Below are 23,030 nucleotides of genomic sequence, written 5' to 3'. Positions count from 1 at the left end.
CTTCATATGTAAAGGACGTGTAAATGTCAAGTCATTTACGAACATCAGCTTTGACCACTGTTGCCAAATGAATGATGGATTCACTTGCAAGTTTCAGTTATGGAATGGAAAGAATAAAAATATGGAACGCTTCACGAATTTGCGTGTCATCCTTGCGCAGGGGCCATGCTAATCTTCTCTGTATCGTTCCAATTTTAGTATATGTACTGCGTTAGCAATACACTCCAACTTACGCATAACGTCGTTTTATAGGAAGGAGGTCTGACATAAATTTCAAAGAGGTGCAATATATATACATGTTATTGGTTTGTCCTGCTACTGAATTCATACATAGTAGTCACAAGAATTTCAGCATTGTGGATGCCTTTAACCGTTTTCTTTTTGTTTTGTGGTAGTAATTTCAGTGGCTTTCATATATATGATAACATGTTTTGGAAGCGGTTTTCATCATTCATAATTGACACCGACGCCGAATGAACAGCATTACATCACATCCATCTACAGCCAAGCATGTGGTATGTACAACGTTTTCCTAACGACATAAACGTGCTACCTGTCGTCTGAGCTGTCCAAGGGCAATGCACTCTAAGTAACACACTGTGAAATCGCTCACATGTACATGGCTTTGTATATCAATAATACAGAGAATTAGTTTTTTTTTAAAAGACCGGGTATTCTTTTACACTGACGTTATATATGTTTAATGACAAGCCATTTATGAGAAAAGGATGCTAGACTTACCAGATTATAATGTCAAGGATGTACAGGAGGCGAATGTAAACCACAAGGTTCCTTGTGCATGTTTGAAGTTCTATTCTTGAATTACATATGAGGCTCCCGTAGGAGCTAGCAAAAATTGCGCATGCCGCCCAGTGAAGGGCGTCAGCGCGGGGTATTGGGATTAGTTTTCAACTAGCAATAACCACGCCTCGGATGAACCTCTTTTTTTTTTTTTTTTTTTTTTATTTCATATAAAGTTGTGTCTTCCTTGAAGACTACATATGTACAAGTATTTACACATATTTACATGAAAAAATCTACAATACTATTTGCATATTTACAATTGAATGGATTTACTGTTTATAGCTAGTTACATGTGGATATACAGTTTTACCTTTTAACACCACCTACGTGTCAAAGAGAAATTTGATCTGATTGTTTGTAGACTGTTTACAAAAGACGCCTGCATCAAGCCAATATTTCTTAAATACATCATTCGGAAGTCGCAACTTATCACATAAAATTCTGAAGCGTAATTTTTCAACAAATCCAGCAAATAGGCTTGTAGATGACGTTGATGTGTGCCAAAATTTAACCTTTGACCTCACTTGCCAAATATGATATTTTGCAAGACAAACAAGATATAATATGACTGAATATCTGTATTTACAGTTGACACGAGGAAAATTATGAAACCTGACCATTTCAAAATCTAAATCTACAACACCACAAGATATATCGAAAATCCAACTATGCACAATATTCCACAAATCTTTAACTACTTCACACTGAAAGAAAAGGTGTTTTACTGTCTCTGTTTCCGAACAAAATGTACACCTTTTGTTAAATGTAAAATTGCGACAATACCAAGTATAATTAGTTGGAACAATACAGTGCATCATACGCCATGCAAAGCTCTTACACATGGGATCCAAAAATGGATTACATAAAGACTGAAAACTGGCTGAAAAGTCAATGCAAGGAAACAAAGTTGTAACTTTGGGTTTCATGACTATAGCATTAATTATCAACTGATAAAAGCCCTTCGTATGCATTGGAGTTTTCCAATCAAAATGTGGGTAAAGCATCATAAAATATCTAAACGAGATTAAACATTTTTCATAATAACTGGGAATGACTGGAGAGTGTGGAATTAAGTTGGATGCAAAACTAGGATTGATCTTCCTGAGGGCAATACCAACCCAGTAAAGAGCAAACTGCGCCCACTTGCAAGAAGAACTGTTGATAAACCTATGCAAATGGAATAAATTGAGAGCATGAAGACGTGAAATAAGATGAACAAAATTAACACCACCATTTGAAACGGTATTATATAATGTGTTACGGTTGAGTGGTTCTAATTTATGAGAATCCCAAAAGAAACTGAAAGCTATCCTTTGGAATAGCTTACAAAAATGACTTGGCATCTGCACAACTCCTGCTGTGTACCAAACCTTGGACATAGCCATACTCTTGATAATCGTGGACTTTCCAAACACTGACAACTGTCTATCTTTGAAACCAGTAAACAATACCCCATGAACCTTTACCAATATATCGTTCCAGATGTCATCATCAGTGATGTTTCTGCCAAATTTTACTCCCAAAATTTTACATGAGTCTGGCCATGATATTCCAAAGGGATGATCTGCTGCATCTTTCCACTTTCCAAATGCAAGACCCTTTGTTTTATTAACATTCAATTTGGCACCAGATGCCTTTCCGTACAATACACTCAAATCTAGCAACCGTTTTACACTCTGACCGTTTATACAAATTCCAGTACCATCATCTGCATATGCGGAAAATTTGGCTTCCGTGCTGGAACCTGGAAGCTTTATACCTGAAATTAACCTGTCATTCCGCACTTTTATGGCGAAGGGTTCAAATACCAGAATATATAACAAAGGTGATAAACTACAACCCTGACGTACACTCCTGGTAATCGGAAAGGAAGGAGAAAGGTGGCCATTAACAAGCACTGAACTTGATATATCTGTGTATAATAGCTTAACCCAACGGATAAATTGAGGACCAAACCCATATTTATGTAAAACCTTGAACATAAAGTCATGATTAACACGATCAAACGCTTTTTCTTGATCGAGACAAACAAAGGATACTGACAAGTCTTTCTGTTGGACATAATCAATAACATTTCGTATCAAATGCAAATTATCATGAATAGATCTACCCTTCACAGCACATGTCTGATCCGGATGTACAATGTTTGATATAACTAATGACAATCTATTCTGTAAAACTCGGGAAAGTGCCTTATAATCAACACATAGCAAACTAATAGGTCTCCAATTCTTTAATAAGTATGGATGTTTACTGTCCTTACATAAAAGTGAGATACAACCTTGTTTCTGACTGGCACACATATGACCCAGATTGAACGAGGAATTGTATAAATTTGTTAATATGTCACCCAAAAGATCCCAAAATGCCAAATAAAATTCTTTAGACAAACCATCCAAACCCGGAGACTTATTTGACTCCATACTTTTCAAGGCTGCAAACACTTCATCTTTGGTAATCATACCTTCACATACATCAGACAGATTCCCTAGAGATGGCAAATTTTCAATAAATTCATCGCAGTAGAAGTCATCAATCTCCTCTTCAGTAAATAAATCAGCAAAGAAATTTCTACAATGATTAGAGATATCATTCTGTGAAGTGTAAACGTTTTGATCATCCATCAGTTTATGAATAACTTTAGCACTAGAATGTTTAAACTCAGTTTGTAAAAAGAATTTAGAAGGCTTTTCATTATTGTCCAAATAGTTTGCTCGTGAACGAATGATAGCACCTTGTGCAGAATCAAATATAAAATTGTACAACTGTTTCTTAACTGCAGCAAGCTGATCAGTAAATGCTTCGGGATACTTGCTTTCCGCCTCTAACAGATCCCTGTATCTGCGTTGAAGTTGAAACTGAACATTTCTCTTGACCTGTGCTCTTTTAACGCAATAACTAGAAATATACCTCTTAATTTCAACCTTGAGATCCTCCCACTCAGAATGAGACAGAGTGTCACTGACGTCTAAACCATTCCAAAAATTTCGAAAAGACTCCTGAAAGGCTCTGTCCTGTAATATGGAGTTATTTATTTTCCAGTACCCTGGACCAACTGAGATCGAATCCAATAGGATAAAATCAAAAGAGAAATAATCATGATCGGAAAAGGAACATGGTATTAATCGACAATTACAAACATTATCCAACACACAAGAAGATATATAGAATCTGTCTAGTCTACATGAAATGTTTCCTTGGCGCCAAGTAGTAAGAATGCATTTAGGGTTTTGACAGCGAAATGGATCAGTCAAATGGTAAGTATTCTGAATATTTTGAAGAATTTTAGAACCATCACTTCCTGCAAGGGGATTACCACCAACTTTGTCCAGTGAAATATCCATTACAAAATTAAAATCCCCTCCAAGTATTATGGAACGCCGAGTAACAAGATGTATATCTATGGTATTAAGAAACTGTTTTCTATCAGTGGCATCATTTGGACAATAAACATTGATAAATCTGAATGATTTATCAAATATATCAACATCCAACACTAATAGGCGACCATCAAAGTCATAATGAAACTTAACTATTTTAAAGCTTAACTTATTTGACAAGAGAATACCCACCCCACAAGAATTCCCTGTACCAAAACTCCAAACTGCCTTGCACCCAAGCTCTCTCTCAACACTCTGACCCTCTTTTACACAAGCCACATGTGTCTCTTGCAAAAACAAAACATCTGCATTCATTTCTTTCCATTCATACTTCAGCATTCTCCTTCTAACCCCTCCCCTTAAACCAGAACAATTTAATGTACAAACGGAAAACAGTTTAGTGCTAATTCCTTGATTCGTTGCCATCATATCACTAAACAAAAATAAACACATCAGTATACTCACATAAAGAAGATATTCCATTATGGAGAGTAATCCTTGATGAATACATCCAAGGTAAAACATATGAATCAAACACAACGAATCCAGAAAGATCTCTTTCACACAAGGAGAAGTAAAAGAACACATACATCACTCCCACACGGGAGACTCCAGAGCGTCTGTGTTTAAGTCCATTTTCTCTCTCATTGTCCATGGGCGTTGTCGTGTCTGTTTCAGTCAAAGTAAATTCACTGAATGTCATCTGGTGGGTCAGTTCTCGGCTTCTTCTTCTGTGTTTCAGAGGCAGATGTTCCCATTCGAACTACACCCCTTGGCTGCAGAGTTACCAAAGCCGCTGCTAGGACACCAGATGGCATACCTGACATGACATGGGTAGAAGGAAGGTTTTTCTTGGGGGAAGTCTTCTTCACAATATCCGAATATGTCCCACTTCTTGGCGCTGCTTCGGCATGTTCCTCATCCGTAGTAGATGGCTCTTTACCTGATTCGTCACAGTCTGAAATGGGTTCCATGTGATCGGAATTAACAAGTTCATTCCCTGATTCACCTGCTGATAGCACCACTTCCTCTTGCGTTTCACTGTGGTCACACATTACGTCCAAGTCCTGTTCTGTCTCAAGAACATTAACATCCTCTAGAACCTTGTCCGACACATCTGACAAAGAGATGTCATCATCTGGCTTTCTGTAGGTTGCACTTGATATAACTCCACGTGGAAAGAGAGAGCCTGGTGTGTCATCGTCATCTGTGGCTACATTCCTTGGATTCCTTGAATTTGAATTAGGACACACAGCTCTTACGTGACCGAGTCTTCTGCATTTAAAACATAGTGACATACGTCCAGGAGCAGTAATCATCATAGTCTCTCCATCTTCAAAGCGGACTAAATATGGAATAGCATTCCTGCCCTCATCACTCACTTCCAACTTAACAATGGCCAATCCACTGTTGCACGTCAGATCGCCTGACACAATAGTGTTGTCCCACGCAACATCAAGCACATGTCCAAACTGCGAAAAATACTTGGCTAAAAAGCTTAGCCTCAAGTTCAGAGGTAGCCAGTGGCATCTCAGTTTTACTGTCTGTTTCTCGTAAGGGGAGATAATGATCCGAATCCCCTGGCTTGTCACAAGGGCACCGACTTTACACAATTTATCCGCTGCACTCCTGCTTTTAAACGTAATAAACCATCTGTGACTCTTCTCCTTTTTCCAAATCCCACGAACATCCTCAGGTTTAGTATATGGTCTCACTAATGAAAACAGTGAAGATCGGCACTCTGACGTATCCAGGGCAATGGTGCACTTTGCCACATATGGGTCATAGTACTGTGGGTCAATCTTCCCTCCAGGAACAGCACTGGCCAGAGCCATAACGACCACTTGAAACAGCAAATGGGGGGAGTCCGAAGACAAAAGGCTACGCCTTGCCCACCGGTCGACCTGAAAATGCAAACTCAAAAACGCAAACCCTCAGATGAACCTCATTGGCTATGGTACCGCCACTGCGCAAAGCTAATGTTATAAGGTGTCCATAAATCTATTGTTGTTTCAAGGACCTACCAGCACCTAGTTTCAACTAATTTGCATACCTTAACAAAAACAACAGGCCGATTTATTTAGCCACAAGCCGTGACACTGATTGGAAATATCCATCCATGTAAGTGCGACTCTAGTAACTATCTGGGGATTAATACAGTTTATACAGACACCCTAAATCTCAATCAAACAGTCTTAGATTCATTTAACGCCGACACCAATGATGAGAGAAGTGAAGGCTTAAGTCATCGTAGGACATGCGTTTATGTCAAGAGCAAGGCGCATGCGCGCGATAGCTGTAGTCGGCGGGAATAATCATTCATTCAAAGATACTTAGGCGGAGACTGTGATAATGGGAGAATGAATAAAGGGTGGCATACATTTTTAAACGAATGAAATAGACATGGTATATTTCTGGATGCCGAGGCAAACTATGCCACGTGGGTATGTTCAAGAAAAAGGAGAGAAATTATAAGAGTTAGAATGCAGTGTGTTCACTTCATATGTAAAGGACGTGTAAATGTCAAGTCATTTACGAACATCAGCTTTGACCACTGTTGCCAAATGAATGATGGATTCACTTGCAAGTTTCAGTTATGGAATGGAAAGATTAAAAATATGGAACGCTTCACGAATTTGCGTGTCATCCTTCCGCAGGGGCCATGCTAATCTTCTCTGTATCGTTCCAATTTTAGTATATGTACTGCGTTAGCAATACACTCCAACTTACGCATAACGTCGTTTTATAGGAAGGAGGTCTGACATAAATTTCAAAGAGGTGCAATATATATACATGTTATTGGTTTGTGCTGCTATTTAATTCATACATAGTAGTCACAAGAATTTCAGCATTGTGGATGCCTTTAACCGTTTTCTTTTTGTTTTGTGGTAGTAATTTCAGTGGCTTTCATATATATGATAACATGTTTTGGAAGCGGTTTTCGTCATTCATAATTGACACCGACGCCGAATGAACAGCATTACATCACATCCGTCTACAGCCAAGCATGTGGTATGTACAACGTTTTCCAAACGACATAAACGTGCTACCTGTCGTCTGAGCTGTCCAAGGGCAATGCACTCTAAGTAACACACTGTGAAATCGCTCACATGTACATGGCTTTGTATATCAATAATACAGAGAATTAGTTTTTTTTAAAAGACCGGGTATTCTTTTACACTGACGTTATATATGTTTAATGACAAGCCATTTATGAGAAAAGGATGCTAGACTTACCAGATTATAATGTCAAGGATGTACAGGAGGCGAATGTAAACCACAAGGTTCCTTGTGCATGTTTGAAGTTCTATTCTTGAATTACATATGAGGCTCCCGTAGGAGCTAGCAAAAATTGCGCATGCCGCCCAGTGAAGGGCGTCAGCGCGGGGTATTGGGATTAGTTTTCAACTAGCAATAACCACGCCTCGGATGAACCTCATTGGCTATGGTACCGCCACTGCGCAAAGCTAATGTTATAAGGTGTCCATAAATCTATTGTTGTTTCAAGGACCTACCAGCACCTAGTTTCAACTAATTTGCATACCTTAACAAAAACAACAGGCCGATTTATTTAGCCACAAGCCGTGACACTGATTGGAAATATCCATCCATGTAAGTGCGACCTAGTAACTATCTGGGGATTAATACAGTTTGTACAGACACCCTAAATCTCAATCAAACAGTCTTAGATTCATTTAACGCCGACACCAATGATGAGAGAAGTGAAGGCTTAAGTCATCGTAGGACATGCGTTTATGTCAAGAGCAAGGCGCATGCGCGCGATAGCTGTAGTCGGCGGGAATAATCATTCATTCAAAGATACTTAGGCGGAGACTGTGATAATGGGAGAATGAATAAAGGGTGGCATAAATTTTTAAACGAATGAAATAGACATGGTATATTTCTGGATGCCGAGGCAAACTATGCCACGTGGGTATGTTCAAGAAAAAGGAGAGAAATTATAAGAGTTAGAATGCAGTGTGTTCACTTCATATGTAAAGGACGTGTAAATGTCAAGTCATTTACGAACATCAGCTTTGACCACTGTTGCCAAATGAATGATGGATTCACTTGCAAGTTTCAGTTATGGAATGGAAAGATTAAAAATATGGAACGCTTCACGAATTTGCGTGTCATCCTTGCGCAGGGGCCATGCTAATCTTCTCTGTATCGTTCCAATTTTAGTATATGTACTGCGTTAGCAATACACTCCAACTTACGCATAACGTCGTTTTATAGGAAGGAGGTCTGACATAAATTTCAAAGAGGTGCAATATATATACATGTTATTGGTTTGTGCTGCTATTTAATTCATACATAGTAGTCACAAGAATTTCAGCATTGTGGATGCCTTTAACCGTTTTCTTTTTGTTTTGTGGTAGTAATTTCAGTGGCTTTCATATATATGATAACATGTTTTGGAAGCGGTTTTCGTCATTCATAATTGACACCGACGCCGAATGAACAGCATTACATCACATCCGTCTACAGCCAAGCATGTGGTATGTACAACGTTTTCCAAACGACATAAACGTGCTACCTGTCGTCTGAGCTGTCCAAGGGCAATGCACTCTAAGTAACACACTGTGAAATCGCTCACATGTACATGGCTTTGTATATCAATAATACAGAGAATTAGTTTTTTTTAAAAGACCGGGTATTCTTTTACACTGACGTTATATATGTTTAATGACAAGCCATTTATGAGAAAAGGATGCTAGACTTACCAGATTATAATGTCAAGGATGTACAGGAGGCGAATGTAAACCACAAGGTTCCTTGTGCATGTTTGAAGTTCTATTCTTGAATTACATATGAGGCTCCCGTAGGAGCTAGCAAAAATTGCGCATGCCGCCCAGTGAAGGGCGTCAGCGCGGGGTATTGGGATTAGTTTTCAACTAGCAATAACCACGCCTCGGATGAACCTCATTGGCTATGGTACCGCCACTGCGCAAAGCTAATGTTATAAGGTGTCCATAAATCTATTGTTGTTTCAAGGACCTACCAGCACCTAGTTTCAACTAATTTGCATACCTTAACAAAAACAACAGGCCGATTTATTTAGCCACAAGCCGTGACACTGATTGGAAATATCCATCCATGTAAGTGCGACTCTAGTAACTATCTGGGGATTAATACAGTTTATACAGACACCCTAAATCTCAATCAAACAGTCTTAGATTCATTTAACGCCGACACCAATGATGAGAGAAGTGAAGGCTTAAGTCATCGTAGGACATGCGTTTATGTCAAGAGCAAGGCGCATGCGCGCGATAGCTGTAGTCGGCGGGAAAAATCATTCATTCAAAGATGCTTAGGCGGAGACTTTGATAATGGGAGAATGAATAAAGGGTGGCATAAATTTTTAAACGAATGAAATAGACATGGTGTATTTCTGGATGCCGAGGCAAACTATGCCACGTGGGTATGTTCAAGAAAAAGGAGAGAAATTATAAGAGTTAGAATGCAGTGTGTTCACTTCATATGTAAAGGACGTGTAAATGTCAAGTCATTTACGAACATCAGCTTTGACCACTGTTGCCAAATGAATGATGGATTCACTTGCAAGTTTCAGTTATGGAATGGAAAGATTAAAAATATGGAACGCTTCACGAATTTGCGTGTCATCCTTGCGCAGGGGCCATGCTAATCTTCTCTGTATCGTTCCAATTTTAGTATATGTACTGCGTTAGCAATACACTCCAACTTACGCATAACGTCGTTTTATAGGAAGGAGGTCTGACATAAATTTCAAAGAGGTGCAATATATATACATGTTATTGGTTTGTGCTGCTATTTAATTCATACATAGTAGTCACAAGAATTTCAGCATTGTGGATGCCTTTAACCGTTTTCTTTTTGTTTTGTGGTAGTAATTTCAGTGGCTTTCATATATATGATAACATGTTTTGGAAGCGGTTTTCGTCATTCATAATTGACACCGACGCCGAATGAACAGCATTACATCACATCCGTCTACAGCCAAGCATGTGGTATGTACAACGTTTTCCAAACGACATAAACGTGCTACCTGTCGTCTGAGCTGTCCAAGGGCAATGCACTCTAAGTAACACACTGTGAAATCGCTCACATGTACATGGCTTTGTATATCAATAATACAGAGAATTAGTTTTTTTTAAAAGACCGGGTATTCTTTTACACTGACGTTATATATGTTTAATGACAAGCCATTTATGAGAAAAGGATGCTAGACTTACCAGATTATAATGTCAAGGATGTACAGGAGGCGAATGTAAACCACAAGGTTCCTTGTGCATGTTTGAAGTTCTATTCTTGAATTACATATGAGGCTCCCGTAGGAGCTAGCAAAAATTGCGCATGCCGCCCAGTGAAGGGCGTCAGCGCGGGGTATTGGGATTAGTTTTCAACTAGCAATAACCACGCCTCGGATGAACCTCATTGGCTATGGTACCGCCACTGCGCAAAGCTAATGTTATAAGGTGTCCATAAATCTATTGTTGTTTCAAGGACCTACCAGCACCTAGTTTCAACTAATTTGCATACCTTAACAAAAACAACAGGCCGATTTATTTAGCCACAAGCCGTGACACTGATTGGAAATATCCATCCATGTAAGTGCGACTCTAGTAACTATCTGGGGATTAATACAGTTTATACAGACACCCTAAATCTCAATCAAACAGTCTTAGATTCATTTAACGCCGACACCAATGATGAGAGAAGTGAAGGCTTAAGTCATCGTAGGACATGCGTTTATGTCAAGAGCAAGGCGCATGCGCGCGATAGCTGTAGTCGGCGGGAAAAATCATTCATTCAAAGATGCTTAGGCGGAGACTTTGATAATGGGAGAATGAATAAAGGGTGGCATAAATTTTTAAACGAATGAAATAGACATGGTGTATTTCTGGATGCCGAGGCAAACTATGCCACGTGGGTATGTTCAAGAAAAAGGAGAGAAATTATAAGAGTTAGAATGCAGTGTGTTCACTTCATATGTAAAGGACGTGTAAATGTCAAGTCATTTACGAACATCAGCTTTGACCACTGTTGCCAAATGAATGATGGATTCACTTGCAAGTTTCAGTTATGGAATGGAAAGATTAAAAATATGGAACGCTTCACGAATTTGCGTGTCATCCTTCCGCAGGGGCCATGCTAATCTTCTCTGTATCGTTCCAATTTTAGTATATGTACTGCGTTAGCAATACACTCCAACTTACGCATAACGTCGTTTTATAGGAAGGAGGTCTGACATAAATTTCAAAGAGGTGCAATATATATACATGTTATTGGTTTGTGCTGCTATTTAATTCATACATAGTAGTCACAAGAATTTCAGCATTGTGGATGCCTTTAACCGTTTTCTTTTTGTTTTGTGGTAGTAATTTCAGTGGCTTTCATATATATGATAACATGTTTTGGAAGCGGTTTTCATCATTCATAATTGACACCGACGCCGAATGAACAGCATTACATCACATCCGTCTACAGCCAAGCATGTGGTATGTACAACGTTTTCCAAACGACATAAACGTGCTACCTGTCGTCTGAGCTGTCCAAGGGCAATGCACTCTAAGTAACACACTGTGAAATCGCTCACATGTACATGGCTTTGTATATCAATAATACAGAGAATTAGTTTTTTTTAAAAGACCGGGTATTCTTTTACACTGACGTTATATATGTTTAATGACAAGCCATTTATGAGAAAAGGATGCTAGACTTACCAGATTATAATGTCAAGGATGTACAGGAGGCGAATGTAAACCACAAGGTTCCTTGTGCATGTTTGAAGTTCTATTCTTGAATTACATATGAGGCTCCCGTAGGAGCTAGCAAAAATTGCGCATGCCGCCCAGTGAAGGGCGTCAGCGCGGGGTATTGGGATTAGTTTTCAACTAGCAATAACCACGCCTCGGATGAACCTCATTGGCTATGGTACCGCCACTGCGCAAAGCTAATGTTATAAGGTGTCCATAAATCTATTGTTGTTTCAAGGACCTACCAGCACCTAGTTTCAACTAATTTGCATACCTTAACAAAAACAACAGGCCGATTTATTTAGCCACAAGCCGTGACACTGATTGGAAATATCCATCCATGTAAGTGCGACTCTAGTAACTATCTGGGGATTAATACAGTTTATACAGACACCCTAAATCTCAATCAAACAGTCTTAGATTCATTTAACGCCGACACCAATGATGAGAGAAGTGAAGGCTTAAGTCATCGTAGGACATGCGTTTATGTCAAGAGCAAGGCGCATGCGCGCGATAGCTGTAGTCGGCGGGAAAAATCATTCATTCAAAGATGCTTAGGCGGAGACTTTGATAATGGGAGAATGAATAAAGGGTGGCATAAATTTTTAAACGAATGAAATAGACATGGTGTATTTCTGGATGCCGAGGCAAACTATGCCACGTGGGTATGTTCAAGAAAAAGGAGAGAAATTATAAGAGTTAGAATGCAGTGTGTTCACTTCATATGTAAAGGACGTGTAAATGTCAAGTCATTTACGAACATCAGCTTTGACCACTGTTGCCAAATGAATGATGGATTCACTTGCAAGTTTCAGTTATGGAATGGAAAGATTAAAAATATGGAACGCTTCACGAATTTGCGTGTCATCCTTGCGCAGGGGCCATGCTAATCTTCTCTGTATCGTTCCAATTTTAGTATATGTACTGCGTTAGCAATACACTCCAACTTACGCATAACGTCGTTTTATAGGAAGGAGGTCTGACATAAATTTCAAAGAGGTGCAATATATATACATGTTATTGGTTTGTGCTGCTATTTAATTCATACATAGTAGTCACAAGAATTTCAGCATTGTGGATGCCTTTAACCGTTTTCTTTTTGTTTTGTGGTAGTAATTTCAGTGGCTTTCATATATATGATAACATGTTTTGGAAGCGGTTTTCGTCATTCATAATTGACACCGACGCCGAATGAACAGCATTACATCACATCCGTCTACAGCCAAGCATGTGGTATGTACAACGTTTTCCAAACGACATAAACGTGCTACCTGTCGTCTGAGCTGTCCAAGGGCAATGCACTCTAAGTAACACACTGTGAAATCGCTCACATGTACATGGCTTTGTATATCAATAATACAGAGAATTAGTTTTTTTTAAAAGACCGGGTATTCTTTTACACTGACGTTATATATGTTTAATGACAAGCCATTTATGAGAAAAGGATGCTAGACTTACCAGATTATAATGTCAAGGATGTACAGGAGGCGAATGTAAACCACAAGGTTCCTTGTGCATGTTTGAAGTTCTATTCTTGAATTACATATGAGGCTCCCGTAGGAGCTAGCAAAAATTGCGCATGCCGCCCAGTGAAGGGCGTCAGCGCGGGGTATTGGGATTAGTTTTCAACTAGCAATAACCACGCCTCGGATGAACCTCATTGGCTATGGTACCGCCACTGCGCAAAGCTAATGTTATAAGGTGTCCATAAATCTATTGTTGTTTCAAGGACCTACCAGCACCTAGTTTCAACTAATTTGCATACCTTAACAAAAACAACAGGCCGATTTATTTAGCCACAAGCCGTGACACTGATTGGAAATATCCATCCATGTAAGTGCGACTCTAGTAACTATCTGGGGATTAATACAGTTTATACAGACACCCTAAATCTCAATCAAACAGTCTTAGATTCATTTAACGCCGACACCAATGATGAGAGAAGTGAAGGCTTAAGTCATCGTAGGACATGCGTTTATGTCAAGAGCAAGGCGCATGCGCGCGATAGCTGTAGTCGGCGGGAAAAATCATTCATTCAAAGATGCTTAGGCGGAGACTTTGATAATGGGAGAATGAATAAAGGGTGGCATAAATTTTTAAACGAATGAAATAGACATGGTGTATTTCTGGATGCCGAGGCAAACTATGCCACGTGGGTATGTTCAAGAAAAAGGAGAGAAATTATAAGAGTTAGAATGCAGTGTGTTCACTTCATATGTAAAGGACGTGTAAATGTCAAGTCATTTACGAACATCAGCTTTGACCACTGTTGCCAAATGAATGATGGATTCACTTGCAAGTTTCAGTTATGGAATGGAAAGATTAAAAATATGGAACGCTTCACGAATTTGCGTGTCATCCTTCCGCAGGGGCCATGCTAATCTTCTCTGTATCGTTCCAATTTTAGTATATGTACTGCGTTAGCAATACACTCCAACTTACGCATAACGTCGTTTTATAGGAAGGAGGTCTGACATAAATTTCAAAGAGGTGCAATATATATACATGTTATTGGTTTGTGCTGCTATTTAATTCATACATAGTAGTCACAAGAATTTCAGCATTGTGGATGCCTTTAACCGTTTTCTTTTTGTTTTGTGGTAGTAATTTCAGTGGCTTTCATATATATGATAACATGTTTTGGAAGCGGTTTTCATCATTCATAATTGACACCGACGCCGAATGAACAGCATTACATCACATCCGTCTACAGCCAAGCATGTGGTATGTACAACGTTTTCCAAACGACATAAACGTGCTACCTGTCGTCTGAGCTGTCCAAGGGCAATGCACTCTAAGTAACACACTGTGAAATCGCTCACATGTACATGGCTTTGTATATCAATAATACAGAGAATTAGTTTTTTTTAAAAGACCGGGTATTCTTTTACACTGACGTTATATATGTTTAATGACAAGCCATTTATGAGAAAAGGATGCTAGACTTACCAGATTATAATGTCAAGGATGTACAGGAGGCGAATGTAAACCACAAGGTTCCTTGTGCATGTTTGAAGTTCTATTCTTGAATTACATATGAGGCTCCCGTAGGAGCTAGCAAAAATTGCGCATGCCGCCCAGTGAAGGGCGTCAGCGCGGGGTATTGGGATTAGTTTTCAACTAGCAATAACCACGCCTCGGATGAACCTCATTGGCTATGGTACCGCCACTGCGCAAAGCTAATGTTATAAGGTGTCCATAAATCTATTGTTGTTTCAAGGACCTACCAGCACCTAGTTTCAACTAATTTGCATACCTTAACAAAAACAACAGGCCGATTTATTTAGCCACAAGCCGTGACACTGATTGGAAATATCCATCCATGTAAGTGCGACTCTAGTAACTATCTGGGGATTAATACAGTTTATACAGACACCCTAAATCTCAATCAAACAGTCTTAGATTCATTTAACGCCGACACCAATGATGAGAGAAGTGAAGGCTTAAGTCATCGTAGGACATGCGTTTATGTCAAGAGCAAGGCGCATGCGCGCGATAGCTGTAGTCGGCGGGAAAAATCATTCATTCAAAGATGCTTAGGCGGAGACTTTGATAATGGGAGAATGAATAAAGGGTGGCATAAATTTTTAAACGAATGAAATAGACATGGTGTATTTCTGGATGCCGAGGCAAACTATGCCACGTGGGTATGTTCAAGAAAAAGGAGAGAAATTATAAGAGTTAGAATGCAGTGTGTTCACTTCATATGTAAAGGACGTGTAAATGTCAAGTCATTTACGAACATCAGCTTTGACCACTGTTGCCAAATGAATGATGGATTCACTTGCAAGTTTCAGTTATGGAATGGAAAGATTAAAAATATGGAACGCTTCACGAATTTGCGTGTCATCCTTGCGCAGGGGCCATGCTAATCTTCTCTGTATCGTTCCAATTTTAGTATATGTACTGCGTTAGCAATACACTCCAACTTACGCATAACGTCGTTTTATAGGAAGGAGGTCTGACATAAATTTCAAAGAGGTGCAATATATATACATGTTATTGGTTTGTGCTGCTATTTAATTCATACATAGTAGTCACAAGAATTTCAGCATTGTGGATGCCTTTAACCGTTTTCTTTTTGTTTTGTGGTAGTAATTTCAGTGGCTTTCATATATATGATAACATGTTTTGGAAGCGGTTTTCGTCATTCATAATTGACACCGACGCCGAATGAACAGCATTACATCACATCCGTCTACAGCCAAGCATGTGGTATGTACAACGTTTTCCAAACGACATAAACGTGCTACCTGTCGTCTGAGCTGTCCAAGGGCAATGCACTCTAAGTAACACACTGTGAAATCGCTCACATGTACATGGCTTTGTATATCAATAATACAGAGAATTAGTTTTTTTTAAAAGACCGGGTATTCTTTTACACTGACGTTATATATGTTTAATGACAAGCCATTTATGAGAAAAGGATGCTAGACTTACCAGATTATAATGTCAAGGATGTACAGGAGGCGAATGTAAACCACAAGGTTCCTTGTGCATGTTTGAAGTTCTATTCTTGAATTACATATGAGGCTCCCGTAGGAGCTAGCAAAAATTGCGCATGCCGCCCAGTGAAGGGCGTCAGCGCGGGGTATTGGGATTAGTTTTCAACTAGCAATAACCACGCCTCGGATGAACCTCATTGGCTATGGTACCGCCACTGCGCAAAGCTAATGTTATAAGGTGTCCATAAATCTATTGTTGTTTCAAGGACCTACCAGCACCTAGTTTCAACTAATTTGCATACCTTAACAAAAACAACAGGCCGATTTATTTAGCCACAAGCCGTGACACTGATTGGAAATATCCATCCATGTAAGTGCGACTCTAGTAACTATCTGGGGATTATTACAGTTTATACAGACACCCTAAATCTCAATCAAACAGTCTTAGATTCATTTAACGCCGACACCAATGATGAGAGAAGTGAAGGCTTAAGTCATCGTAGGACATGCGTTTATGTCAAGAGCAAGGCGCATGCGCGCGATAGCTGTAGTCGGCGGGAAAAATCATTCATTCAAAGATGCTTAGGCGGAGACTTTGATAATGGGAGAATGAATAAAGGGTGGCATAAATTTTTAAACGAATGAAATAGACATGGTGTATTTCTGGATGCCGAGGCAAACTATGCCACGTGGGTATGTTCAAGAAAAAGGAGAGAAATTATAAGAGTTAGAATGCAGTGTGTTCACTTCATATGTAAAGGACGTGTAAATGTCAAGTCATTTACGAACATCAGCTTTGACCACTGTTGCCAAATGAATGATGGATTCACTTGCAAGTTTCAGTTATGGAATGGAAAGATTAAAAATATGGAACGCTTCACGAATTTGCGTGTCATCCTTGCGCAGGGGCCATGCTAATCTTCTCTGTATCGTTCCAATTTTAGTATATGTACTGCGTTAGCAATACACTCCAACTTACGCATAACGTCGTTTTATAGGAAGGAGGTCTGACATAAATTTCAAAGAGGTGCAATATATATACATGTTATTGGTTTGTGCTGCTATTTAATTCATACATAGTAGTCACAAGAATTTCAGCATTGTGGATGCCTTTAACCGTTTTCTTTTTGTTTTGTGGTAGTAATTTCAGTGGCTTTCATATATATGATAACATGTTTTGGAAGCGGTTTTCATCATTCATAATTGACACCGACGCCGAATGAACAGCATTACATCACATCCGTCTACAGCCAAGCATGTGGTATGTACAACGTTTTCCAAACGACATAAACGTGCTACCTGTCGTCTGAGCTGTCCAAGGGCAATGCACTCTAAGTAACACACTGTGAAATCGCTCACATGTACATGGCTTTGTATATCAATAATACAGAGAATTAGTTTTTTTTAAAAGACCGGGTATTCTTTTACACTGACGTTATATATGTTTAATGACAAGCCATTTATGAGAAAAGGATGCTAGACTTACCAGATTATAATGTCAAGGATGTACAGGAGGCGAATGTAAACCACAAGGTTCCTTGTGCATGTTTGAAGTTCTATTCTTGAATTACATATGAGGCTCCCGTAGGAGCTAGCAAAAATTGCGCATGCCGCCCAGTGAAGGGCGTCAGCGCGGGGTATTGGGATTAGTTTTCAACTAGCAATAACCACGCCTCGGATGAACCTCATTGGCTATGGTACCGCCACTGCGCAAAGCTAATGTTATAAGGTGTCCATAAATCTATTGTTGTTTCAAGGACCTACCAGCACCTAGTTTCAACTAATTTGCATACCTTAACAAAAACAACAGGCCGATTTATTTAGCCACAAGCCGTGACACTGATTGGAAATATCCATCCATGTAAGTGCGACTCTAGTAACTATCTGGGGATTAATACAGTTTATACAGACACCCTAAATCTCAATCAAACAGTCTTAGATTCATTTAACGCCGACACCAATGATGAGAGAAGTGAAGGCTTAAGTCATCGTAGGACATGCGTTTATGTCAAGAGCAAGGCGCATGCGCGCGATAGCTGTAGTCGGCGGGAATAATCATTCATTCAAAGATGCTTAGGCGGAGACTTTGATAATGGGAGAATGAATAAAGGGTGGCATAAATTTTTAAACGAATGAAATAGACATGGTATATTTCTGGATGCCGAGGCAAACTATGCCACGTGGGTATGTTCAAGAAAAAGGAGAGAAATTATAAGAGTTAGAATGCAGTGTGTTCACTTCATATGTAAAGGACGTGTAAATGTCAAGTCATTTACGAACATCAGCTTTGACCACTGTTGCCAAATGAATGATGGATTCACTTGCAAGTTTCAGTTATGGAATGGAAAGATTAAAAATATGGAACGCTTCACGAATTTGCGTGTCATCCTTGCGCAGGGGCCATGCTAATCTTCTCTGTATCGTTCCAATTTTAGTATATGTACTGCGTTAGCAATACACTCCAACTTACGCATAACGTCGTTTTATAGGAAGGAGGTCTGACATAAATTTCAAAGAGGTGCAATATATATACATGTTATTGGTTTGTGCTGCTATTGAATTCATACATAGTAGTCACAAGAATTTCAGCATTGTGGATGCCTTTAACCGTTTTCTTTTTGTTTTGTGGTAGTAATTTCAGTGGCTTTCATATATATGATAACATGTTTTGGAAGCGGTTTTCATCATTCATAATTGACACCGACGCCGAATGAACAGCATTACATCACATCCGTCTACAGCCAAGCATGTGGTATGTACAACGTTTTCCAAACGACATAAACGTGCTACCTGTCGTCTGAGCTGTCCAAGGGCAATGCACTCTAAGTAACACACTGTGAAATCGCTCACATGTACATGGCTTTGTATATCAATAATACAGAGAATTAGTTTTTTTTTAAAAGACCGGGTATTCTTTTACACTGACGTTATATATGTTTAATGACAAGCCATTTATGAGAAAAGGATGCTAGACTTACCAGATTATAATGTCAAGGATGTACAGGAGGCGAATGTAAACCACAAGGTTCCTTGTGCATGTTTGAAGTTCTATTCTTGAATTACATATGAGGCTCCCGTAGGAGCTAGCAAAAATTGCGCATGCCGCCCAGTGAAGGGCGTCAGCGCGGGGTATTGGGATTAGTTTTCAACTAGCAATAACCACGCCTCGGATGAACCTCATTGGCTATGGTACCGCCACTGCGCAAAGCTAATGTTATAAGGTGTCCATAAATCTATTGTTGTTTCAAGGACCTACCAGCACCTAGTTTCAACTAGTTTGCATACCTTAACAAAAACAACAGGCCGATTTATTTAGCCACAAGCCGTGACACTGATTGGAAATATCCATCCATGTAAGTGCGACTCTAGTAACTATCTGGGGATTAATACAGTTTATACAGACACCCTAAATCTCAATCAAACAGTCTTAGATTCATTTAACGCCGACACCAATGATGAGAGAAGTGAAGGCTTAAGTCATCGTAGGACATGCGTTTATGTCAAGAGCAAGGCGCATGCGCGCGATAGCTGTAGTCGGCGGGAATAATCATTCATTCAAAGATGCTTAGGCGGAGACTTTGATAATGGGAGAATGAATAAAGGGTGGCATAAATTTTTAAACGAATGAAATAGACATGGTATATTTCTGGATGCCGAGGCAAACTATGCCACGTGGGTATGTTCAAGAAAAAGGAGAGAAATTATAAGAGTTAGAATGCAGTGTGTTCACTTCATATGTAAAGGACGTGTAAATGTCAAGTCATTTACGAACATCAGCTTTGACCACTGTTGCCAAATGAATGATGGATTCACTTGCAAGTTTCAGTTATGGAATGGAAAGATTAAAAATATGGAACGCTTCACGAATTTGCGTGTCATCCTTGCGCAGGGGCCATGCTAATCTTCTCTGTATCGTTCCAATTTTAGTATATGTACTGCGTTAGCAATACACTCCAACTTACGCATAACGTCGTTTTATAGGAAGGAGGTCTGACATAAATTTCAAAGAGGTGCAATATATATACATGTTATTGGTTTGTGCTGCTATTTAATTCATACATAGTAGTCACAAGAATTTCAGCATTGTGGATGCCTTTAACCGTTTTCTTTTTGTTTTGTGGTAGTAATTTCAGTGGCTTTCATATATATGATAACATGTTTTGGAAGCGGTTTTCATCATTCATAATTGACACCGACGCCGAATGAACAGCATTACATCACATCCGTCTACAGCCAAGCATGTGGTATGTACAACGTTTTCCAAACGACATAAACGTGCTACCTGTCGTCTGAGCTGTCTAAGGGCAATGCACTCTAAGTAACACACTGTGAAATCGCTCACATGTACATGGCTTTGTATGTCAATAATACAGAGAATTAGTTTTTTTTAAAAGACCGGGTATTCTTTTACACTGACGTTATATATGTTTAATGACAAGCCATTTATGAGAAAAGGATGCTAGACTTACCAGATTATAATGTCAAGGATGTACAGGAGGCGAATGTAAACCACAAGGTTCCTTGTGCATGTTTGAAGTTCTATTCTTGAATTACATATGAGGCTCCCGTAGGAGCTAGCAAAAATTGCGCATGCCGCCCAGTGAAGGGCGTCAGCGCGGGGTATTGGGATTAGTTTTCAACTAGCAATAACCACGCCTCGGATGAACCTCATTGGCTATGGTACCGCCACTGCGCAAAGCTAATGTTATAAGGTGTCCATAAATCTATTGTTGTTTCAAGGACCTACCAGCACCTAGTTTCAACTAATTTGCATACCTTAACAAAAACAACAGGCCGATTTATTTAGCCACAAGCCGTGACACTGATTGGAAATATCCATCCATGTAAGTGCGACTCTAGTAACTATCTGGGGATTAATACAGTTTATACAGACACCCTAAATCTCAATCAAACAGTCTTAGATTCATTTAACGCCGACACCAATGATGAGAGAAGTGAAGGCTTAAGTCATCGTAGGACATGCGTTTATGTCAAGAGCAAGGCGCATGCGCGCGATAGCTGTAGTCGGCGGGAATAATCATTCATTCAAAGATGCTTAGGCGGAGACTTTGATAATGGGAGAATGAATAAAGGGTGGCATAAATTTTTAAACGAATGAAATAGACATGGTATATTTCTGGATGCCGAGGCAAACTATGCCACGTGGGTATGTTCAAGAAAAAGGAGAGAAATTATAAGAGTTAGAATGCAGTGTGTTCACTTCATATGTAAAGGACGTGTAAATGTCAAGTCATTTACGAACATCAGCTTTGACCACTGTTGCCAAATGAATGATGGATTCACTTGCAAGTTTCAGTTATGGAATGGAAAGATTAAAAATATGGAACGCTTCACGAATTTGCGTGTCATCCTTGCGCAGGGGCCATGCTAATCTTCTCTGTATCGTTCCAATTTTAGTATATGTACTGCGTTAGCAATACACTCCAACTTACGCATAACGTCGTTTTATAGGAAGGAGGTCTGACATAAATTTCAAAGAGGTGCAATATATATACATGTTATTGGTTTGTGCTGCTATTTAATTCATACATAGTAGTCACAAGAATTTCAGCATTGTGGATGCCTTTAACCGTTTTCTTTTTGTTTTGTGGTAGTAATTTCAGTGGCTTTCATATATATGATAACATGTTTTGGAAGCGGTTTTCATCATTCATAATTGACACCGACGCCGAATGAACAGCATTACATCACATCCGTCTACAGCCAAGCATGTGGTATGTACAACGTTTTCCAAACGACATAAACGTGCTACCTGTCGTCTGAGCTGTCCAAGGGCAATGCACTCTAAGTAACACACTGTGAAATCGCTCACATGTACATGGCTTTGTATGTCAATAATACAGAGAATTAGTTTTTTTTAAAAGACCGGGTATTCTTTTACACTGACGTTATATATGTTTAATGACAAGCCATTTATGAGAAAAGGATGCTAGACTTACCAGATTATAATGTCAAGGATGTACAGGAGGCGAATGTAAACCACAAGGTTCCTTGTGCATGTTTGAAGTTCTGTTCTTGAATTACATATGAGGCTCCCGTAGGAGCTAGCAAAAATTGCGCATGCCGCCCAGTGAAGGGCGTCAGCGCGGGGTATTGGGAGTAGTTTTCAACTAGCAATAACCACGCCTCGGATGAACCTCATTGGCTATGGTACCGCCACTGCGCAAAGCTAATGTTATAAGGTGTCCATAAATCTATTGTTGTTTCAAGGACCTACCAGCACCTAGTTTCAACTAATTTGCATACCTTAACAAAAACAACAGGCCGATTTATTTAGCCACAAGCCGTGACACTGATTGGAAATATCCATCCATGTAAGTGCGACTCTAGTAACTATCTGGGGATTAATACAGTTTATACAGACACCCTAAATCTCAATCAAACAGTCTTAGATTCATTTAACGCCGACACCAATGATGAGAGAAGTGAAGGCTTAAGTCATCGTAGGACATGCGTTTATGTCAAGAGCAAGGCGCATGCGCGCGATAGCTGTAGTCGGCGGGAATAATCATTCATTCAAAGATGCTTAGGCGGAGACTTTGATAATGGGAGAATGAATAAAGGGTGGCATAAATTTTTAAACGAATGAAATAGACATGGTATATTTCTGGATGCCGAGGCAAACTATGCCACGTGGG

At 39.5% G+C, this 23,030-nt stretch overlaps 23 non-coding genes and 1 pseudogene across 23 annotated transcripts; all 24 read right to left on the bottom strand.

Moving 5' to 3' along the window:
* Nucleotides 1-115: 115 nt before the first annotated feature.
* On the bottom strand, nucleotides 116-221 carry LOC137292379 (U6 spliceosomal RNA). The gene has a single exon (XR_010957430.1). It is a non-coding gene; the product is annotated as a U6 spliceosomal RNA (small nuclear RNA).
* Nucleotides 222-834: 613 nt separating this feature from the next.
* On the bottom strand, nucleotides 835-996 carry LOC137292283 (U4 spliceosomal RNA; annotated as a pseudogene).
* A 5,800-nt stretch (nucleotides 997-6,796) lies between these two features.
* On the bottom strand, nucleotides 6,797-6,902 carry LOC137292385 (U6 spliceosomal RNA). Its single transcript, XR_010957436.1, has one exon. It is a non-coding gene; the product is annotated as a U6 spliceosomal RNA (small nuclear RNA).
* A 612-nt stretch (nucleotides 6,903-7,514) lies between these two features.
* Nucleotides 7,515-7,653, bottom strand: LOC137292266 (U4 spliceosomal RNA). Its single transcript, XR_010957325.1, has one exon. It is a non-coding gene; the product is annotated as a U4 spliceosomal RNA (small nuclear RNA).
* A 633-nt stretch (nucleotides 7,654-8,286) lies between these two features.
* On the bottom strand, nucleotides 8,287-8,392 carry LOC137292378 (U6 spliceosomal RNA). Its single transcript, XR_010957429.1, has one exon. It is a non-coding gene; the product is annotated as a U6 spliceosomal RNA (small nuclear RNA).
* A 612-nt stretch (nucleotides 8,393-9,004) lies between these two features.
* LOC137292265 (U4 spliceosomal RNA) lies at nucleotides 9,005-9,143 on the bottom strand. Its single transcript, XR_010957323.1, has one exon. It is a non-coding gene; the product is annotated as a U4 spliceosomal RNA (small nuclear RNA).
* A 634-nt stretch (nucleotides 9,144-9,777) lies between these two features.
* On the bottom strand, nucleotides 9,778-9,883 carry LOC137292377 (U6 spliceosomal RNA). The gene has a single exon (XR_010957428.1). It is a non-coding gene; the product is annotated as a U6 spliceosomal RNA (small nuclear RNA).
* Nucleotides 9,884-10,495: 612 nt separating this feature from the next.
* LOC137292263 (U4 spliceosomal RNA) lies at nucleotides 10,496-10,634 on the bottom strand. The gene has a single exon (XR_010957321.1). It is a non-coding gene; the product is annotated as a U4 spliceosomal RNA (small nuclear RNA).
* Nucleotides 10,635-11,268: 634 nt separating this feature from the next.
* On the bottom strand, nucleotides 11,269-11,374 carry LOC137292384 (U6 spliceosomal RNA). Its single transcript, XR_010957435.1, has one exon. It is a non-coding gene; the product is annotated as a U6 spliceosomal RNA (small nuclear RNA).
* A 612-nt stretch (nucleotides 11,375-11,986) lies between these two features.
* Nucleotides 11,987-12,125, bottom strand: LOC137292262 (U4 spliceosomal RNA). The gene has a single exon (XR_010957320.1). It is a non-coding gene; the product is annotated as a U4 spliceosomal RNA (small nuclear RNA).
* Nucleotides 12,126-12,759: 634 nt separating this feature from the next.
* Nucleotides 12,760-12,865, bottom strand: LOC137292376 (U6 spliceosomal RNA). The gene has a single exon (XR_010957427.1). It is a non-coding gene; the product is annotated as a U6 spliceosomal RNA (small nuclear RNA).
* Nucleotides 12,866-13,477: 612 nt separating this feature from the next.
* LOC137292261 (U4 spliceosomal RNA) lies at nucleotides 13,478-13,616 on the bottom strand. Its single transcript, XR_010957319.1, has one exon. It is a non-coding gene; the product is annotated as a U4 spliceosomal RNA (small nuclear RNA).
* A 634-nt stretch (nucleotides 13,617-14,250) lies between these two features.
* LOC137292383 (U6 spliceosomal RNA) lies at nucleotides 14,251-14,356 on the bottom strand. Its single transcript, XR_010957434.1, has one exon. It is a non-coding gene; the product is annotated as a U6 spliceosomal RNA (small nuclear RNA).
* A 612-nt stretch (nucleotides 14,357-14,968) lies between these two features.
* LOC137292260 (U4 spliceosomal RNA) lies at nucleotides 14,969-15,107 on the bottom strand. Its single transcript, XR_010957317.1, has one exon. It is a non-coding gene; the product is annotated as a U4 spliceosomal RNA (small nuclear RNA).
* Nucleotides 15,108-15,741: 634 nt separating this feature from the next.
* LOC137292375 (U6 spliceosomal RNA) lies at nucleotides 15,742-15,847 on the bottom strand. The gene has a single exon (XR_010957426.1). It is a non-coding gene; the product is annotated as a U6 spliceosomal RNA (small nuclear RNA).
* Nucleotides 15,848-16,459: 612 nt separating this feature from the next.
* LOC137292259 (U4 spliceosomal RNA) lies at nucleotides 16,460-16,598 on the bottom strand. The gene has a single exon (XR_010957316.1). It is a non-coding gene; the product is annotated as a U4 spliceosomal RNA (small nuclear RNA).
* A 634-nt stretch (nucleotides 16,599-17,232) lies between these two features.
* On the bottom strand, nucleotides 17,233-17,338 carry LOC137292374 (U6 spliceosomal RNA). The gene has a single exon (XR_010957425.1). It is a non-coding gene; the product is annotated as a U6 spliceosomal RNA (small nuclear RNA).
* Nucleotides 17,339-17,950: 612 nt separating this feature from the next.
* LOC137292258 (U4 spliceosomal RNA) lies at nucleotides 17,951-18,089 on the bottom strand. The gene has a single exon (XR_010957315.1). It is a non-coding gene; the product is annotated as a U4 spliceosomal RNA (small nuclear RNA).
* A 634-nt stretch (nucleotides 18,090-18,723) lies between these two features.
* LOC137292373 (U6 spliceosomal RNA) lies at nucleotides 18,724-18,829 on the bottom strand. The gene has a single exon (XR_010957424.1). It is a non-coding gene; the product is annotated as a U6 spliceosomal RNA (small nuclear RNA).
* Nucleotides 18,830-19,442: 613 nt separating this feature from the next.
* Nucleotides 19,443-19,581, bottom strand: LOC137292257 (U4 spliceosomal RNA). Its single transcript, XR_010957314.1, has one exon. It is a non-coding gene; the product is annotated as a U4 spliceosomal RNA (small nuclear RNA).
* A 634-nt stretch (nucleotides 19,582-20,215) lies between these two features.
* Nucleotides 20,216-20,321, bottom strand: LOC137292372 (U6 spliceosomal RNA). The gene has a single exon (XR_010957423.1). It is a non-coding gene; the product is annotated as a U6 spliceosomal RNA (small nuclear RNA).
* Nucleotides 20,322-20,933: 612 nt separating this feature from the next.
* LOC137292255 (U4 spliceosomal RNA) lies at nucleotides 20,934-21,072 on the bottom strand. Its single transcript, XR_010957313.1, has one exon. It is a non-coding gene; the product is annotated as a U4 spliceosomal RNA (small nuclear RNA).
* Nucleotides 21,073-21,706: 634 nt separating this feature from the next.
* Nucleotides 21,707-21,812, bottom strand: LOC137292371 (U6 spliceosomal RNA). The gene has a single exon (XR_010957422.1). It is a non-coding gene; the product is annotated as a U6 spliceosomal RNA (small nuclear RNA).
* A 612-nt stretch (nucleotides 21,813-22,424) lies between these two features.
* On the bottom strand, nucleotides 22,425-22,563 carry LOC137292276 (U4 spliceosomal RNA). The gene has a single exon (XR_010957334.1). It is a non-coding gene; the product is annotated as a U4 spliceosomal RNA (small nuclear RNA).
* Nucleotides 22,564-23,030: the final 467 nt, after the last annotated feature.

Source organism: Haliotis asinina, chromosome 7 (genome assembly GCF_037392515.1).
Source record: "Haliotis asinina isolate JCU_RB_2024 chromosome 7, JCU_Hal_asi_v2, whole genome shotgun sequence".
NCBI classification, from domain to species: domain Eukaryota; kingdom Metazoa; phylum Mollusca; class Gastropoda; order Lepetellida; family Haliotidae; genus Haliotis; species Haliotis asinina.
The sequence above is the reverse complement of the archived record's forward strand: the minus strand, read 5'-3'. Positions and strand labels throughout refer to the sequence as shown.